Consider the following 19,800-nt stretch of genomic DNA (forward strand, 5'->3'; position numbering starts at 1 on the left):
GTGTGGCCTAACCAGTCTCCAGACCTCAACCCAATAGAAAATCTTTGGAGGGAGCTGAAGTTCCGTGTTTCTCAGCGGCAGCCCAGAAACCTGTCTGATCTAGAGAAGATTTGTGTGGAGGAGTGGGCCAAAATCCCTCCCGCAGTGTGTGCAACCCTGGTGAACAAGTACAGGAAACATCTGACCTCTGTAATTGCAAACAAAGAATACTGTATTAAATATTTACATTGTTTTTTCTCAGGTGCTCAAATACTTATTTGCAGCTGTATCACATAAATAAATTGGTAAAAAAAAAAAAATCATACATTGTGATTTCTGGATTTTTCTTTTTAGATTATCTCTCTCACAGTGGACAAGCACCTACGAGGAAAATTTCAGACCTCTCCATGATTTCCAAGTGCGAGAACTTGCAATATAGCAGGGTGTTCAAATACTTATTTTCTTCACTGTACAATTTGAGATGTCAAACACCAATCAACTTTCACTTAATGGTTATGGTATGTTACCATTTTAGAAAGACACCTGTTCCAATATATCCGAGCATGTAATAATCATAGTTTTCCTGAGGTGCATTTTTGTATGACTTATAGAGTTCATTATGATCTCCTTCAGACGTGTTAAGAGCAAGGAAGCGAGTTTTATTGATCATAAATTCTGCTCAATGTTGCCTTATGTAATAGCATCTCCATCCTACTAGAGAAGTATGTTTGCAAAGGAAAGGGAAAAAAAAAAAGAAATATGGGTTAAGCTACAGTTAAGTGTGAGACAGGAGGAACACGGAGAGGGAAAGGGAAATAAAAGGGCGAGAGGGAGACTTGAGGCCTGTGGTGGATTGTGGGCTCAGCCTGCTGCTGCCTCAGCAGTGAGCGACTCTGTCTCGCCTGAGGTGATGTCTTTTCCTCAGGAAATATGCGCAGAGGCTTGTGGGTCAAGTCAAGACAACCGGGCCTGACTCTTCTTATAGCTGAGAGTTGTGATGAGGACTTCAAGTGGACCCAAAAAGGGTCTTTTTTTTTTTTTTTTTTTTTTTTTTCTTAATTATGAGATGGAACACCCCTCACGGCTGGCTTTGGCATACAATCAATCATGTGTTTATTGTTTGTGCTGAGTGGGATAAATAGATCGGACAAGACGTGTATTAACATGTTAAAATGCAGTTCCCTGTTTACATTCGGGCCAGTGAAACATCTGCCTATGTTTGGATGTTGTTCTGTCATGACCACAATGTTGAACATTCTGTCATTTTGGGCCAAAAACGCACATCTGCAGTAAAGAAAGGTATTTCTAAACTCAGACACCCTCTGTGGAATGAATATACTTCAAATACTGAGTTCTATGTTTTTTGGCTAGTCTGTCCAAAGTAATTGTGCTGTATTTATATACAAGTTGAATTTGGGCCAAAAAAAAAAGCTACTACTGTATTTTGAAAACAGTTCAAATAAAAAGAAACCCTTAACCAAGTTAATTTAAATGTTTGCTTATTTTGAAATTGCAAAGTGACACATAATAGTTCCCTCATTCATGAAATTAAAATTATTTTTAATATGATTATTATCATAATAAAAAAACTGTTACATCAGAAAAAGAGCAAAATCGGATCTTGTCTGCAGCTTTCTTGTGTCGAGTTCGCATGTTCCTTCTTCAGGTACTTCAAGTACCTCTTCCCACATTCCAAAATTATGCACTTTATGTTCTTTGGAGACTTTAAATTACCCAGCAGTTTGAATGTATGCGTAGTGGTTGTCTGCCTACATGCGCCTTGCCATTTGACAGTAACCCGCCCTGCGTCTAATCTGCATTCTTCCCAAAGTTGGCGTGAATAGGCTCCAGCGCACCCCGGATTAGGAAAAGTGATAGAAAAGGAATATATGGATCGATTGCACTAGGAATGAAAATGCTATCTTTTGCGAAACTGACTTTATTTTTTTTTAAATGTGCTTTTGGGGATTAGGAGTTTAACAATTTATCAGTTTCTGATAATAATAATATGTACTTGAGAGAACAAGAAAATTATACAACTCTTGACACACCTAAAATGTAGAAATAGTTTTGCTGACTCACAAAAGTATGCATTTCTTTTCATGTATTTAGCCTTTTGTTTCAGTTAATTGTGATATTTTCCACAGTTATTTCAAGCAATACTAAATTCACATTACAAAAGGTTCAATTAAATTGCATTTAACGCTTAGCTTGAGACGTTTGAGCAATTTTTGAATTTGAACAGTTTTTGATCACCGTGGATGAGATTATTATCAGTATTCATACCTCAAGAATGATTTTGAAATGAAGAGGCAAAGAACTGCATGTATCGCTGCATGGATAAAAGCCTGTTAAATTCATGTCATACCATGCCAAATATAGTGGTATAACAATACATTTACACATTGTTATTTATGCAATTGTTCTGTGCAGTGTGCTTCGGTATTAAATTTCTCATAAATATATGAGCCTGGTTGCACATAACTAGTTTTGGTCTATTTCACAGGGAAGAAATGGAAGTTATTGCTTGGTCCTCCTCATTGATATTTTTTTTTTCATGCAAATGAAATTACAACATTTAGCATCATAGATAGTAGATAGACCGCATCGGATTTGTTACAGTTCTCTGACTGTTCACATACAATAGCGTTGGTCTGTGAAGAAAAATAATGTGCTGCGGGAAATCCGCTGGCTGCAATCATGGCCACGTGCTCTACAAATGGAAAGAGCCACACCGTCCTGCCACAGTTGTCTTCACCCCACCTATCTTGACACTAATCTCTGTGCATGCCCTATGGTTTTCAGGTCTTGGCTTTCCAGCAGAAGATCTGCAGCATCCATATTTCAAATTTCAGCAGTGAGTACAAAGGAGTAAAAGTGTATTCAAACAAAAACGTACAGTAGGTTCCAAATTTCGATAACCAACTTTGCAAATACATACACTGGAGACTTAGTCAACATACTGAAAGGTATTCTACAGTGTTATATTAAAGTTTAAGTGATAATCATCTTAATGAAGTAACACATTGCTTTGTTATTTTTCATCACTAATGAATGGCAAGAAAATATACCATGGCATTGAGATAAAAAAGCTCTGATTTTCCATATACAACAGGGTGACATGTTTAGCTATTTGTGATGCCACTTTTTATTTGCTGTCTCCAACTGTGTTTACCTTTCCACTAAACATTTGCACCAAACGCAAGGAGGAAAAAGTGCACTTCATTCACGAGAATGTCCGTGTTATCGTAACGATGACAAGCATTGACACCAAGGTTTCAATGAATATGAGGTTGAAATCTATTACTTTAAATTATATTTCAATGTCATGAATATAATTAGAAAACACTTTCCAGATTCTTTGTCCTAAGGGACAAAAGACACAATGTATCATCAGTTGCTGCTGTGAGACATGTTTCAAGTAGGCAAATGGAGAACCTTCTTGATCTATTCTTACAATGCAACCAGACAGACAATAGGAAATTATTAGGAAGACTGGCAAGAGGAAATGGTGTGTTGATATGGTTCAAACTATGAGCAAGCACTAAGACTTTAATGTAAGCTTGCACATTAAGCGGTTCTCTATAAATACACTTCCGCCAGGAAACATATACAGATTTATTCAATCGTGTCTCAAAAATATGTTCATTTAAACAATAGGCAGTGGAAGCTGCTCATTTGGGACAGACAGGAAGGGAGCTGGTTCAAGAGCATCTCGTGACTAAATTATTCAAAAATATTTATTTGAGGCTTCAAAACTGGAACTGGTGACTCGAGAGAGACATTTTTCCCACCAAGTACCACCAAAGTGAGCAAAGGTGAAACTGCTTGATTGTCCTCTGACAGCTTTTGGCATATCCATAGTTTGCGAATACAGGTGTACCATATGTGTGATCATATCTAGATTATTGCTATATGTATGTGTATGTATGTATATGCATATGTATGTATGTATATGTGTATATGTATGTATATGTATACATATATATATATATATATATATGTATGTACGTGTGTGTACGTATACGTGTATATGTACGTGTGTGTACGTATACGTGTATATGTACGTGTGTGTACGTATATGTGTATATGTACGTGTGTGTATGTATATATATGTAAAAAAAAAAAACTCAACTTTTTCAATATTATTTGCATTTTCTTTCAGTCAGGTTCGTCTTAGTTATCTCAGGAAGAGATTAAAAGTTCAGACCTAGACTTGATTGATGTGGTGCTGTGTTTAAAAGGAAGCAACAAGTGGGTGAGTATGCAGGTTGTGAGAAGGGAAAGGGGGTTGGGTTAGTTATTTTGGAAGTGACCTGACGGAAATGTGTCCTACCCCACAGAGGATGCAGATAATGTTGTGAAGTTGCACAAACACGCAAATACTTGCAGTATGTCCACATAGGTTATCATTGTATCCTGGAAGGATTCTCATTGTGAAATTATTTTTATCAATATTATTTATTTCTTCAGCCATCACCTTATCATGGTGGAGAGGTTTGTGTCTCCAGAGGATCCTTCCCTGGAGCTTTTTGCCCATGGCATGTTCACCCATGGGAACCAGGTCCTAGGTAGGGACCAGAGAGAGCACAGCCTCGAAAACCCCTATCCTGTTGAAAAATGCAGGAAGAAAATTTCCCTTGCCTGGATGCCGATCACCAGTCCCCCCCTCAAGAGCCAGGCCTGTTGGCGGGGCTCAAAGGCAAGTGCCTGATGGCTGGTCCTGCACCCAAGGCTCCCCAACCAGGCACAGCCCGAAAGAGTAACGTGGGTCCTCATTCCCATGGGCTCACCACCTATGGGAGGAGCCATATGGGTCAGGGGCAGTCTGAGCTGGGTGGTGGCCGAAGGCAGGGACCTTAGCAATCAAATTCACGGCTACAGAAGCTGGCTCTCAGGAGGTGGAATGTCACCATCCTGGTACAAGCGGGCAAAATGACTTTCTTCCGCAGGGTGTCCAGACTCTCCTTTAGAGATAGAGTTAGAATCTTGGTCATCCGGGAGGGGCTCAGAGTAGAGCCACTGCCCCTCAACATCAAGAGGATCCAGATGAGGATATTTTCTGGACGCCTCCGTGGTGAGGTGTTGTCGGCACATCCCACCGAGAGGAGACCCCTGGGACGATCGAGAGGCTGCTGAACGTCTCTGGTGGCCTGTGAATACCACCCATATCCTTATACTGGTCAGTGCAATTTTGCCTGGGTTTTCTAGTCACAAATTGTACCAGTTGTACTAATTGTTCTTATTCATTTAGTCCACAGATGCCTCAGGAAAATGAAGAGATAATGAAGGTAATTGATGCTACCCCCTGTATTTTCTGAAGAGTTGACTGATATTCTCAAGTGCCCTTTTTATTTGTTTTAAGATGGGGATCATCAATCTCTGCAAGAAAAGTGGTACTGTGGAGGATATTTTTCTTCTAAAAATACTCTTGGTTTCACGTTTCAGGAGTTAAAGGTCTTCACGTGTGGTCTCACCTAAAAGAGAAGAATTAATATCACAGCTGGAAGGTGGTGAACTCTGTGGTGAGTGCCAAAGTAGAAAGAAAAACTCCACCCACCCCACTTAACCCTTCAAAAAAAATTGCACATATACAGTACATATATACATATACACAGAGACACACACACGCACAAGGTGGAAGTTCTGCCTCCACATGCTTGATCATCCAATTACAAAGCCAATAACTTATGATTGAAGTTATTTATTTTTTTGTCAAAATACTAGACCTTTATGTATGTTATTTATTGATTTGTAGCATCCCTTTAATGTTAGCATAATCACTTCAAAATTGCTCTCACAGAGGCAAAATTTCTAGTCGTATGCACATTCAGCCAATCAGATGTGACCAGCAACCGCCATATTTTGAATGAAGAGTGAGGGAGGTGAGCTTTCTTTGAGTAACTTTTTATAATAATAAAAAAAAAAATTGAGAAATGGATGGATGGAAAGAATAATTTGAGGCGTTGATGAATGTGAAAAATGAGAGCGAAGGAATCAAAGAAGACGCCAGCGTGATGCCCAGGAAGTGGCAATGATTAGGAAGGGTGAAGTTAAAAAGGCTCTCAAGAGGACAAAAAAATGGAAAGGCTCTTAGTGCTGAAGACACACCTGTGGAGGTATGGAAGTATCTAGAAGTGGCTGTGGAGTTTTTAACCAGGTTGTTCCAAAGAATTCTAGTCGAAAAGATGCCAGAGGAATGGAGGAAAAGTGCAACGTGCCTATTTTCAAGAACAAATGAGATGTGCAGAGCTTTTGGAACTATAGATCAAAGTTGATGAGCCACACAATGACGTTATGGGAAAGAGTAGTGGAGTCTAGAGTCAGGACTGAAATGAGTACATGCAACAAACTGTATGCTTTCATGCCTAGAAAGATTACCACAGATGCATTGCTTTCATTGAGGGTGTTAATGGAGAAGTACACAGGTCAGAAGGAACTACAGTGTGTCTTTATAAGGCCTGTGACAGAGTGATGAGGAACTGTAGGACTGCATGTGGTAGACTGGAGTGGCAGAGAAGTATGTTCAAATAGTACAGGGCCAGTGAGGGCAGCAGAACAGTGGAGAGGTGTTCTGTACGTGTGACAGAGGAATTTAATGTGGAGGTGGGAGTGCATCAGGGATCAGCCTTGAGCCCCTTCCTTTTTGCAGTGGTGATAAGTAGGCTGACAGATGAGGTTAGACAGGAATCCCTGTGGACCATGTGTTCGGAGATGACATTGTGATCTACAGTGAAAGCAGGGAGCAAGTGGAGGAACAATTAGAAAGGTGCACTGGATATACGTGCATAAATAAGAGGTATGAAGGGGGTTAGAGTGAAGTGATAGATAGGGTGGACGACTTAAAATACTTGGGGTCACCAGTCCAGAGCAACAGTGAGTGTGGTAAGGAAGTGAAGAAACAGGTGCAAGTGGGTTGGAACAGGTGGCAGATTGTGTCAGGTGTTTTTTGTGAACAGAGAGTATCTGCTGGGATGGAAGGCAAAGTTTATAAAACAGGGGTTAATCATAATCTGTGGATTAGACACAGTAGCACAGAAAAGACAACAGGAAGCAGCTGGAGGTGGCGGAAGTGAAGATTGTTGAGGTTCTCTCTAGGAGTGACCAGGTTAACTAGGGCTTATATGACCTCATTAAAGGGACACCCGAGATTAGATCTTTTGGAGAAAAAGTTTGAAAGTGCAGACTTTGATTGTTTGGACACGTCCAGAGGGGAGATTGTGACTATATTATTAGAAGGGTGATGAGAATGGAACTGCCAGGCAAGAGAGCTAGAGGAAAACCAAAGAGAAGGTTGATAGATGGATTGAGGACAGTACTTTGAAGACATGTGGTGTTTGAGAGGAAGATGCAGGACAAGGTGAAAGGAAAAGAGGATTAGACTGACAGACAAAGTCCTCGCTGGTTATAGCCTGAGTGGAAGAAATACAGAAAGTGAACAAAAGCAAGCAGAGCTTCTCTGGATTGGTTTTGTGTGTAAGATATAAAAAAAAAAAAAAAAAAAAAAAAAAAAAAAATCAACCAATAAATCAGAATCAGCTTTAATGGCCAAGTATGTAACGGCACACAAGGAATTTGTCTCCGGCAGTCGGTGCCACCCTTGTAGGAAATTCATGTTGAGTATGGAGAAAAAGATCAAACTAACAAGAATGAAGAACAATAGACATTAAATTTATAGGGAACTTTTTCTGAGAACAGATTAAGTTGTGCAAAGATGCAGTCTTCTTTCATTTAGAGCAGTTAGTGTGTCAACCCTCCACATTATGTTAAGCTTATACAGAGTGCCCTTACCTGTTCGTGGTTCACAAATGACTAAGAAAAGAAACAGACAAAATGGAAAAAAAAAACACCTGAATCAGAATTTTCCTGTGTTATTATAAAAGAACGCTGTTCTTCAATGAGGACCTGTTATCCTCTTATCCTTTCTCCTCCTAAGACAAAGTTAATGACCAATAAAGTGTTATTTATTTTGTGGTTTATTTCTTTGTAGTAGTGTTTTTTTGGGGGGCAGAATGGATTAATCTGATTTCCATTCTATTAAATGGGGAAACATTACCTAAGGTTAAGAATGTTTCGGGGTACAAACCGGGTCACAGAACCAATTCAGTTGAGAGCATGAGGTTCGAGTGGAAGCATTGTTATGAACATAAATTGACCAGCACACAGTTTACAATGCTCTGACATGCTTGTAAGATTTGGATGAAGGAAGTCAATTAATTCATGAATACTTTAGCATGTTTACAGTAAGATGAGAGGAAGATGGCTATTGATTGATCACTCTAACACTGCATCAACTGCCTCACTCCAACTAGGGATGCTTAATGAAGCTGGAGCTTTTCTTAAGAATAATGCCACTGGAAAAGATAATTTAACAATGTTTCTCACTCTCTGTTAAGTGGACAACATACACACAAGCTTGTTTTACTTGTTTTTTTCTGACTGCAGTTCATGATGGTAAATCTTTTTGTTTCAATGAACAATACAAATATACTTTAATCAATGTCGGGATACTAAAAGAAGCAATCCATTTGTATAGTTTGTAGGTGATAAAAAGCAGGATATATTTTTGTGCTGCTGTTCAGTCCACAGAGAAAAAAATTGTGAGACAGCAGAATAAAATGACCTCATCTTTACAGTACCAAGATGGTCACCCCAATGATGACCCGAACATTCTGAGTATCACACAAGTCAGCACTTTACAAAAGTAATTTCCCACTCATCAGCTACAAAAAAGAGGTGATAATGCAGAATCGGTGAAAAAAAAATCCTCAAAACTATCAGAAAAAGCATTTTATCATCATTTTTGTCTCAGTGTAAGAAAACAAGCACAATATTTCATAGCTGCTTGACAGTAAAACTGGTTATTGAATTGCTTATAGCTCAGGAACCCCTTCCGTGGAGACCACTTTCCTATCAGGAACGTCTGTACTCATCAGGCTATTATGTCTACTTAGGGTGGTGAATTACCGGCAGCCCATCAGCTAAGCAACGTCTGAAAAGAAAAAAAAAAAAAAAAAGATATGAATGCACTTTGTGCTTGATTTTATACCTCTTAAAACCCCATGTAGATAAATGGCTGTGTGAAACACTTCTAAGGCCAACTAATGTTGGAAATATTGAGCTAAGTAATTGAGGTGGTTTCATCAATAAGCTCCGGAAAGATAGATCATTACAGCGAAATGTGATTAACACCAAAATTGAAGGGTAGCGAGGAGAGACATGCAGATAAATAGACTGAAATTAATTGAAGTGAATTACAAACATTCTTGTAGAATGTAGCCTGAGAGAAAATGACAAGCACATTTGGTTGAAATTATTGCTCAATACAAATAACTCTCCTGTATGTAGTTAAGAAGACGTGTGATCTTTTTATCTCTTTATCCAATTTGCCCTCTCTGACCACTGGATCCCTCTATCCTGTTCTGCTTCCATCATTCACCTTTTGAAGCTTTTGAAGCTTTTCCGGGACCTTCACCTTCTCTCTTATCACTTCCCATTTGCCCATTCTCAAAGGTTTCTCTTTATTCTCAAGCAACAGGTGATGTTTAATGTAGTCTTGTGGAGGAGTTCTGTCACGTGCACTCTTTCACCACAACCTGTGAAATCTATCCATTTATTTGCTACTGTTTATCCTATTCCAGGTCACAATGGTGCTGCAGACTATTCCTTAACAAACAGGTTACATCTTGTATTGGTCACCAATCACATATAGACACAATTATTCACATTCACGTCTATGAATACAAGGCAATATAGAAGTGAATGTGCATAATTTTCAATTTATTCTTTGATTTATTTAAGCAGGGAAAAAAGCAGAAAAATGAGCGGGGTATTTCTAATATTCTATGCAATAAGTCTACCAAAATATTATTCACATCTACACTGTAGGTTGACAGTATTTACTGTAATCACAAACTTACTGAGAAGTAAATGCATCTTGGAATGTCAAACAAAACTGAGCAACATCATCTCTTCAGTAAACTTAAAATCTCTCTCTCTTCTGATGATCTGATTAAGGTTTCAATTGCATTTAATTTAAATGTGCAGATGTACCCAAGGAAGGGTTCAATGAGTCACGTGTAAATCCATTGGCAAATAATTACACCGCAACGGAAAAGATGTGTGTGACAAGAACGGATTTATACATTTGTGGGCTCAGTAAGCAAGCAAGTAAATAATGTTAAAAATTTACATCCCGCTCATAACATCACTTGTTTTGGACCGTGTGAGATTGTGATCACATATCCTGGGTGTACAATAATGCTAAGTGTTTAAAAGTAGACATTTCGGTATTCATCTATTAAACTGCGCAAACTCTGATAGAAAAATAAGTAAATGAATGTGTGTGTATTTTTGTCTGTGTGTGGACAGGCGGGGGCCATTAGTTCTCTTCTAGGACCCTGGAGTAATCAGTCCGTCAACAGAGGTGACGTCCAGCTAATTTCCCACCCCTCTTCTCTCGCCCTGCCCGTTCCCAAGACAGATGCTTTTGGTAATAAGGCTAATCAATAGACTTCCTCACAGAGTCACCCCGACAAGCGACGTTATCATACATTTGTCATCAGGAATGTCACTTTTCTTATCAGCCATCAACATCTTGTTGATGCGCTTTCTTCACACACAGACACGTGCGTAGACTAAATACATCGGTATATTCAAAAGACAACATTTAAAAAAATACTTACTCTCCACAGCTTAATTGAACCAACTCGTGTGTTAAAATGGAAGCAGACACACTCCTGCCTAATGGGTATAAACACACTGCACTTTGTATATCTTGTCAACATAGTAAAAGCAAACAGACTGAGATGCACTCTACTAAAGCGCACATACACTTCCCAGACAGTGATGAAAAGAAACATGGGAGCTCTGTGACAATTTACACATGCACAGTGGTGTCAGGTTCTATACAGACAAATTAATCAACAATGACAACAGCATCAGGGAGTTCTCGCAAGTGATCCGCATCTCCACATGCTGTTATTTGCCCTGTATGATTACCCATGAGTCCTGGGACAACTGGCAAGCCCTTCTTAATTAATTATCTGGGAAACATGAGCTCAGGGGCACTCCGCTACCTGATGTTACCATTTTCAACGAGTGTATCTAAGTTCAGGCCCCACATAATCAAGTCTAAAATATGTATACCTACAGCAGGGATGTGCATAAATATAATGGTCTTTTTTTTTTTTTTTTTTTTAGAACGACCAATAATGAAATAGAATGACCAAGCCACAAAGATCTACCCACTACAAAAATGCAAAACATTAATTTTAAAGTACTGTATATTGAAGATTCATTATGTTTAAATGCACGTTTGTATGCTTTGCATAACCGCATGAGCCAGTATTGCACAACACAACATAGCGAATCATAAACATTTTTTGTAACTATCTGAGTTGACGTTGATTATCACCAAACACCATACAAATGAAAATACACACCTGGGCTGTGTCATTCACGTCAGTGGATTCATCCAACTGCAGTGAGAAACACAATCTCCGATGTCCTTCCACACATCAGCCATGGCTTCACAGCGCTGTGTAATTGTACTCCTATACAGATGCAAAGATTTTATTGAAGATAATATTTCCGCCTTATTTTTAAAAGATCGGAACAATGAGTCAGCTATGCCTCTTTTACCATCTCTCTGTCTTGGAAGGACTTCTTGTCATTAATGATGATGTGACGAACCTGGAACGATGCTTCGGTGGTGGCTTTCCCTGTTGAACTATATTTGTGTGAAAAGTGACTGCTGTGCGGCCAATTAGGATTTTAGCTCGTTCACTTTTCTCATTTGCAGTTTGCTTTTTGGCGGAATTTCAGTGTTGTATTTTCCATAAACACTTCAAAAATGCCGCTCCAATTTTCACTACACCGGCAGATGAAGCAAACTCACTTCGAAAATGACATCGTGGAAAAAAAGTCCAGCTCACATTCCATATGAAAGTGATACATTTTTGTCTTCTTTACTCCAGCATTCATATTCATGTTTGTTAATATTTCTTAAGTGAGGGCTTAAAGTAGGGGGGAGCTCGTCGACTAGCGTGTTTTCCTGTACTGTCGTTGTTTGCACATGCGCATTGAGACAAAGGTCAGAAAAATACGGCTGATTTTTTTATTTATTTTTTTTTTTTCATGGCACGCCATCGCGATCGACTGGTTACCATATTGGGCACCCCTGCTTTAGACCACCATGCAGTTTCCATTTCAAACATAAAAAAAAAATCATCCAAAAATAGTTTTGCAACTTGTGTTTTTGTTTACCATTAAAACAGTCAAGAATAACTCCCCCAATCCATCCATCCATTCATTTTCTGAGCTGCTTATCCTCACAAGGATCACGGGCGTGGCCAGCAAAGGCGGGGTACACCCTAAACTGGTTGCCAGCCAATCACAGATTTCCCAATCCCGTGTTCTCATATTTTCACACCATCCTCCACCTGCCTGACCACCAATCAGGAAGTTCCCTGTGTCCAAGAAGGGAGCTGGAGATATTTTGTTCACATGTAGTACAAACTAAGTGAGGTCTTGTCTTTGATTGTTTAATTCCTGTGAGACACAGATGGTGATTGGATGTGTCCCCGAGAGGAAGCAGCAATGGGACGTAGTGGGAGGTTGATGGAGTACCAGGCGACACAATTGTTTGCCTTCAATAACGATCAGGGGACACGAGACGATATGGGAGCCTTTGATGGATGACTAATTTATCAGTGGCTGTCTCATCTTAACGATGGTTAACGATGCCCTGGATGCTTCAGCCAGCGTAAAACTGTTAAACAGAGACTAATGTGGCCTGTTTCAATGTTTTGGGGCTGTGAGGTTTTTGGGGTATAATGTGAAAAATAACACATCGCACCATTTGACCGCTAATGCAGTAATCTGTCATTTATGGAGGGACTTACATTGCAGACCGCCCCATGAAAGACGAACTCTGACCATACCTTTATCATTACTATTACTTTATTTCTACCGATAGTCAACAATAACGGGAAAGACACTTTACCAAAACGTACTCCCCCCCCCCAAAAAAAAAAAATCTAAGCTTTCAGAGATGCGAGCTGTCATTTTTTTATGCCACCTTGGTTTTATATGGGTGAATGTGTCTCATTTGGAAACAGCCATACATAAAGTGCTATTTTCATGAACGTGTTAATTTATAATTTTAGACATTCATAGTAAAGGGAATCCTAATGGGCAGACCAAATGGAGGTGACGCAAAGAAATTCACTTCTTACAACATGGTAATGACAAACATGCTTAACTGTAAAGACATCAACAGCTTCATGAAATTCACGTGATTTGTACAATTTACACAGGGTTCCCCACAAATTCTGCAGAAAGAATCCTAATAATTTAACCATTACACCTCATAGTAACAGTTAACACAAAACACTTTCACAAATTCACACGTCTCAGAAAAAAACATTTATTGAACACTAAATTGAACTGTTTATATATCCCATACAATTGGTTGGCAACCAGTTCAGGGTGTGCCAGACCTCTGGGTCAGAGTCACCCGGGATAGGCTACTATAACTAGTACAGAAAATGAATGAATTAATTTTTTTTTCAATATATATATTTAGCGCACTTACATGTTTAGATCTTCAACCCAATATTAATATTTCATGAAGATTACGAAAATAGAAAGATGACGGAAATTAATAAATTTGTACACTAAGGGAAAAACAAATCCCAAACCAGTGTGGCCCCATGTGAAAATGTAATTACCACATCCTTGTTAAATCATCAAGTTGACCACAGCTACGGCTAATTACAGTTATTTTTGTTGAAAGTAGAAATCACTTCAATCATAATTGTCAGACAACGAAGTAGGCAAATCTTTATGTCATGATCCAACAACAAAGTGAGAAAATTAAAATCATCAATGTGAAAAAGTATTTTCTAAGGTTTTAGGACTCCAGCGAACCACTGACATTATCCAAAAATACAATTTATAACAAGGGGAACCTTCCTCGGTGTCATTGGCCAACTAAAATTACTTGAAGAGTGCAACGACGATCCAATCTAGGTCATAAAAGAACCCAAAATTACATCCACAGAAATCCAGGCTTCAGTGGCTTCATTTCCATTTAATGTTCCAGACACACCCATATGAAAGAATCTTGATCCCAAATACATATTTGGTGGACTGGTGAGACAAATGTTGAACATTTTGAAAGGTATGTGGCTTGTTACATCTGGCCCAAAAAGAAATTATTTGAGAAAAAGTTCATCAAGCCAGTTGTCAGACACAATGGTGGCAGTGTGATGGTCAAGGGCTACTTTCTGTTTCAGGACACGAACAACTTGCTATGATTAATGAAGCAATGAATTCTGCTGTCTACTAGAAAATATTTAGGGAGAACATCAAGCCATCAGTGTGTCCCCTCATCCTCTTCTTGATTCTGTGAAGAAGAGGGGGACAAAATTCATCCACACAAGTGAAAAAGACATCAGTTATCTCAAATACTTCCATCCATTCATTTTCTGAGCTGCTTATCCTCACGAGGGTCACAGGAGTGCTGGAACCTAACCCAGCTGTCATAAGGCATGTAGCAGCATACACCCTGAACTGGTTGCCAGCCAATCGCAGGTCACATGGAGACAGACAACAATCGCACTCACAATCATACCTAGGAGCAATTTTAGAGTGGCCAATTAATGCAACTTGCAAGCCATATTTTCTTGAATCGTCTTTGTGATGTGTTTAAATTGGTTTGGTCATCTGAAACAGCAACATATTTAACTGCGACTGTTTAACATATCTGTCTCACATTTTTGTCTGTGTGGAGTTTGCATGTTCGTCTCTGTGCCTACATGAGTTTTCTCCGGGCAATCAGGTTTCCTCCCACATCCCAAAAACATGTGTGGGAGTTTAACTGAAGACTCTAAATTGTCCATAAGTGTGAATGTGCATACAAATGGTTGTTTGTTTCTATGGGTCCTGCGAGTGACTGGCGACTAGTTACACCCTGTATCCCCCCCCCCCTTCCCCAAAGATACCTGGGTCAGCATCCAGCAGACCCGTGACCCTGGCGAGGATAATCGGTGCAGAAAATGGATGGCTTATTACGGTGTGTCATATACCAAAATCACAAGAGACTAAATTACTGTATAAAAATGTGGAGTAGCTGGAAGAACCCCACACAGGCAGGGCCTGGATTTGAACCCCAGTCCTCAGATTTGTGAGGCAGATTTGCTAATCCTTCGATGAATGTGCAGCTTGATGAAATAATACGAGATAATATAAACTACAATAATTTTACACAGTACTGTGTGGCCTGTTTCAATGTTTTGAAATACAAAAAAAATGTGCTTCAAATTAAAGGACTAACAGCTTTAGTGGACAACCCTCCCACTAATAGTCCATTAAATTGAGGTTCCACCTCATTGCAGACACACTTTCCTTGAAATTAACATTGATGCATGCCACTGACAGAATATAGGCTTTAATACATGCTAATACCAATATTAAGGCAGTGATGATTCAACCACTACTATTTGTCATTGTTTGAACCTTTAGCCAGGAAGTACATTTGATATTAATATGAACGGAAGAACAGTGGGTCCTCTCAGGAAACATTCTGGATGTCTCCTTGGTTTGTTGATGACAGCTTTCATCACCGAGTTGTCCCAAGACCACTGAGCTATTGTTCAATTAGCTTAGTTCTTTCTCCCCCACTGAAAAACAGGTGAGGCAAAAACTCCACAAACTAAACAACCTCCATTCATTCTTTTGTACTCATTATTTTGGTCATTACTTTGTGTTTCAGTAATACATTAAATCCCTCCCACCGCCCACCCCCCATGTAGACTTCTGTCAAACAAACACCCTCCATAAACATTGCAGTGGACAGTGAAGGGGAAAAGACATGAGGGAAAAAGTTTTGGAAATTGAAAAACATCCCTCGGCTGCCTTTGAAAGAGTGCTGGCGATGAAAATATGTAATATAAATAAAGCTGTGGACGCTTTGAAAGCCAAAGCCTTCCTTCCTGGCAAAGTCCTGAGTGGGGGGAAACACCCACTTCTGAGCCGTTGCTCTTAAAGTCCCAAAGACCACTCTGTCATCAGGGTCCCAACTGTTCCATTCAAACACACAAATGCCAGACTCACTTGTCCAGTCTACCCTCTCGATCAGTGTTTTCTCCCCCTTAGCTTTTTAATGCTGGACAGAAGCCTTTATTCTATGCATGTTGGTCTAAATATCTCCCAAAGACGGTCCAATTATTTCACACGTGCCGTGGACTCGGTCAGGAAGTGATATGTTTCATATCCCTCCATATGTTCTTTACACTGCTCCTGATACCAGAACCGGACCAGCAGATGCGAGGCAATGTGAAATGACAGGTGATTTCCCAACTATCAAAAACTCTTTGAAGCAAAAAAAAAAAAAAAAAACTTTTTCTGTCTGGAGTTTAGTTACTTCCATAACATGTGGCATAGCACCCAGAGATTCCCTTAATAACATTTTAGCAGTGAAAAAATTACTGCTTACTTTATGACTGTCAAATGCTTCTTCATTCTAGTGTTATTCAATACTAACCCCCCAAAATATGCCTTTGCAGACATAATAAAGCTCTGTTATGGTTGGCACTGTCAGAGATGTATTAATTTTAATCGAATCTCATTATATTTGGAGTACTTTAAGTATCTTAGAACACAAGTTTATCTTTATCTGATGTGAGTGGTTTTGTTATGTAACATTTTCTCCCTCTTGGGTAAATAAAACAAGTCAAACATTGGAAACACCTTTCAGTGAAACACTATCTCTTTATCATCCCAAATACAAGCAAGACAACACGATACATACAGTATGTTAACATATTTCTAAATGTGTCACTCGTGAGTGTTTTTACTGTAAAAGGTATAGTTTTAATTCATTTAACATTATGTAGAATTGCTCCTTGAATGTTAGAGTTTGTATCCATATTGTTTGCTTTTATCTGATATCTTTGACAAAATAAGGTCCAATATAAGATCTTAAGAATAATATAGCCACTCTGTTGTGTTATATTGGATGCGATTAAGTGACCTGAAGTGTTTTCAGCAATCCAGGAAGGATGAGGGCAGCAAGTATTTCCCTTAAGAGAAGAGCAATGGACACACCACTAAGAAACCGGAAAGTTTCACATGGGTTTTGTGCGTAACAACCCCCCGCCCCCACCCAAACACTCTTGCACCGTACATTAAAACTCAACTCGAGGTACAAATCAGTCCCTGTGTTGACCCTTCATAGTCAGGTAATTAATGATGTCCATGGCATCATGGCAGGTGACGCAGCAGTTTCTATTAAAGATCTGCTGAAATGCTGAACCAGATGGCTCAAGTGGAGAGACCAGTTGTACATCCCAATGGTTGGACCGCTGATGGACTCTGATTAAGTTCAACCAATTCCATGTAGCTCATCTGTTGAGTTCCTCTGACCTCCCAGCCCCCGCTAAGTGTTTATCATGCTTAGCCGAAAGAAGGTCTTCAAATTGAAATGTGTGACTCCAGACCACGAAATTGGCACATTCAGGACCAATATATAAATTGTACTTGTTTTGTATTTTTCTAATCAATGTAGTTTAATTGCAAAGGTATGATTTCTTATTTTTGATTATATACAGTAATCCAATATTCACACACAGTGGAACCCTTGAAGTCAAAATGGAAATTGGTCACCCTTTTATTCTAGCAGGAAATAAGAATAATGCTTTTAGGCTCTAACTCTCACCTTCAATGAAAAAAAAAATCCCATTTGCACAGGTAATGGCTTAAGTTACATTTTAACCAGTGTTAATGTAACAAATTATAATCATATATTTGTTATATTTGGCCAATGAGTTTTTGTTTTGCCTAATGGATTTGAAATAAAACTATTGGGTGGCATTTGAGGTGTTAATGTGAGGCAGCAGATGTTCAGACACAGTGCCTGATAATAATGGATAGGGGATAAAAATTCTCAGATCATGTATTATCGTTATACTTGTTAGATGCCTAAATAATTCTTGATCAAGTTCATGTATGTCAGGGAAAAAAAAAAACAAAACAAAGAAAAATGAAACACAGCAACCCCAAAAGGCCTTTATAGCTTCCTGTAAGACGAACCCATTATGTTGCTGCAACACATTGTCTCTGGTTCAGACTGAAATGTGTGAGGAAGCGCGTGGTCATCAAGTGAAAGACAAAAAAAAAATGCCTTGTGAGAAACAGACGTAAAAAATGAACCAGGAAACGGGAGATCAAAGCTTCTGAGCCAAGCCACTGTTTGTTTTTACCCTTACCCAGGCCTCACAATAAAACACGCAAGAGTCACACTACAGACAAGAAAAAGGCAGATGACGCAAGGAAGTGCTGAAATCAGTTACGTCCCATCCTGAGGATCCCATGCCACTATCCCCATGTTAGGAAGAAGGCGCCAGGTAGTGTTTAACAGGAAAAAGGACAAGCAGCACAATAAAGTCCACATCAGAGGAAACTTTCAATGGTCTGAGGCCCCGCGTCGTTAAACAAAGTGTGTATGTGTTTATTAAATAATCTTATCTTTGTTTAAAATGGAAAACAAACATCAGACTCTGAAATGGGGAACTGTGGAGTGTTTTGTGTGTCATCAAGAAGACAAAGTTACATCAACAGAATTCCAAGAAGTGGCATGGATTGAGCTTACTGCGAAGAGCAACACACACAAAAAAAGCAGCACAGAATCTTGGCAAGGACTTTGAATACTTCAAGTGAGAGAAATTACCAAGCAAACAGCATTTATGAGGAAGATAACCTAGATAGTTTGTCATCATGGAAAGTGGATCATCACTGAAGAACAGGGTAGCTACACAGCTACAGTAGTCATAGAAATTTGCCTGTACTAAACTGTAAGAACAGATTTATTGTAATTACCGTGCCTCTATTGAGTAATAAAATCTATTGTTGGGTGAGCAGTGTTTCATTTGCATCAAATAAAAATGAAGAGAATGACAGTAGATGGTATCACTTTCTCTGTCAGTGTGCAGGAGAAGGGACTCCAAGAATCTGTTATTAAAGTACAACAATAAGGTTATGAGGACATAACTGGGGAAAAAAAAGGAACTTGGAAAACTACACTACATAATCTTTAATGACCAAGTCAAATATTTGTGGAAGTATTTAGAGATCTAATTATAGCTTTACATCACACCTAGTACTATGAGCCTCTTAAAGTCAGCACCATTTTCTCTCATGTCCATCTCCCACTGATTTATGCCATTGAGGTAAGACAGCAATGTCTTTGCAAGGAATTCCATCTGTCTGTGCAGGCATGTGAACTCCAAAATCAATAGTGTCTTGGCCCCATTTGACTCTGACCTCAGTCTTTTAATAGTGTTTTGATATGCAGGCAAATTAATTCTCCTTAATGGAGTATGGGGGTCAATGGACTTTGATCCCATTTCGGGTTAGGTTCCATTTAGCTTTTGTGTGCGAGTGTGTATGTCTGTGTGTGTGTGTGTGTGTGTGTGTGTGTGTGTGTGTGTGTGTGCGCGTGAGCGACTTGTCTTCCCAGGACCTTTGAATAATTCTCCTTTTGGTTCAGCTCACAGGCACTAATGGGAACATTATGCAAGATTTCAGAATGGGACCTGTATCAAAGATTAATTATTGTGTCTTTAATATGATATCCTTCTGAAAACATCTATAAAAGTCCATCCTAAGGAGCTGGATTTGTGTGCGATTTTCTATCACACAGAGTGGGCTTGCTAGTAAGATTCTATGTGATCCTATTGACATCCAAATAAATTGAAGTTTGTGGAAGCTTCCCTGATGCGATATTGAAGCTGCCTCACAGTGCCACTTGTCTTTATC

General features: G+C 39.2%; 2 long non-coding RNA genes across 2 annotated transcripts in view; one reads left to right on the forward strand and one right to left on the reverse strand.

The window, feature by feature from the left end:
- The window catches only part of LOC133503535 (uncharacterized), a 34,079-nt gene extending 22,026 nt beyond the window's left edge, over positions 1-12,053 (reverse strand). The window contains exons 1-2 of the long non-coding RNA XR_009795758.1: positions 11,623-12,053; positions 11,424-11,534 (exon numbers count right to left, since the gene is read on the reverse strand). This is a non-coding gene — a long non-coding RNA (uncharacterized LOC133503535). The remainder of the gene's footprint in view (positions 1-11,423; positions 11,535-11,622) is intronic.
- LOC133503537 (uncharacterized) lies at positions 4,214-10,652 on the forward strand. Its single transcript, XR_009795759.1, has 4 exons — positions 4,214-5,161; positions 5,234-5,270; positions 5,428-5,504; positions 10,351-10,652. It is a non-coding gene; the product is annotated as an uncharacterized LOC133503537 (long non-coding RNA).
- Positions 12,054-19,800: the final 7,747 nt, after the last annotated feature.

This window comes from Syngnathoides biaculeatus, chromosome 7 (genome assembly GCF_019802595.1).
Source record: "Syngnathoides biaculeatus isolate LvHL_M chromosome 7, ASM1980259v1, whole genome shotgun sequence".
Lineage (NCBI taxonomy): Eukaryota > Metazoa > Chordata > Actinopteri > Syngnathiformes > Syngnathidae > Syngnathoides > Syngnathoides biaculeatus.